The sequence below is a fragment of the Dipodomys spectabilis genome, unplaced genomic scaffold (assembly GCF_019054845.1).
Source record: "Dipodomys spectabilis isolate Male_0828 unplaced genomic scaffold, ASM1905484v1 ptg000402l, whole genome shotgun sequence".
NCBI classification, from domain to species: domain Eukaryota; kingdom Metazoa; phylum Chordata; class Mammalia; order Rodentia; family Heteromyidae; genus Dipodomys; species Dipodomys spectabilis.
In genome coordinates this window covers 230,150-230,848 of record NW_024871079.1, presented here as the reverse complement: position 1 = coordinate 230,848, position 699 = coordinate 230,150, and the positions used below count along the sequence as shown (strand labels likewise).

Below are 699 nucleotides of genomic sequence, written 5' to 3'. Positions count from 1 at the left end.
CTCTCCGGGTTTATGTTTACTGAATTTCAATTGATTGTCAAGGCTGCTAAAGGGAGGGGCAGCCTCTGGCTCTGATTACCCAGTGAAGAAAGCCACTCCTATGGCTGGCGCCCGAGCTGGGTGACTTTTCTCTGGGTGGAGCTGAGTCTGGTTCTTGTGACCTGCTAAATGACTCCAGTTTTCTTCCAAGGCTTAAGTTGGAGCTAGCAGCTCCATCGAGCATTGTCAGTATCCAAGATGGAGATCTCCAGTACTGGAGGGTGAGGGAAGGCCTTCCCTCCTCTGCTCCCTGAGAAGCAGTGAGGAAGCATCATATACACTAAATTTGGAATGATACCGAGAAGATTAACATGGCCCCTGCTTAAGGATGACAGGCAAACTCCTGTCATTCCATCGCCTAATTTGTTAGGAAATGGAAAGGCTTCGGAAATAGATTATGAAGTGTAGTAAGCCAAGTCCAAATAAACATAGGTCCCATGGTTTCCCTAATTTTCAATAACTAATACATGTCTGGGATAAGCAGAAAAGGTCAAAAGCTATGAGCATATGACCAGATAAGATTATGTTAAAGGAAATGAACCGAAGTTAGTGACACAAGTGGTTTTTTCTTTCTTGCTATTGTTTCTCACATACTTATAACATACAGTGTGGTTTTTTTTTTTTTTTTTTGCTTCTTTATATGTTCCGACCCCATGTTAT

General features: G+C 42.6%; 1 non-coding gene across 1 annotated transcript; it reads left to right on the top strand.

Annotated features, from left to right (window-relative positions):
- Nucleotides 1-299: 299 nt before the first annotated feature.
- Nucleotides 300-406, top strand: LOC122096919. Its single transcript, XR_006145432.1, has one exon. It is a non-coding gene; the product is annotated as a U6 spliceosomal RNA (small nuclear RNA).
- The last annotated feature ends 293 nt before the right edge of the window (nt 407-699 follow it).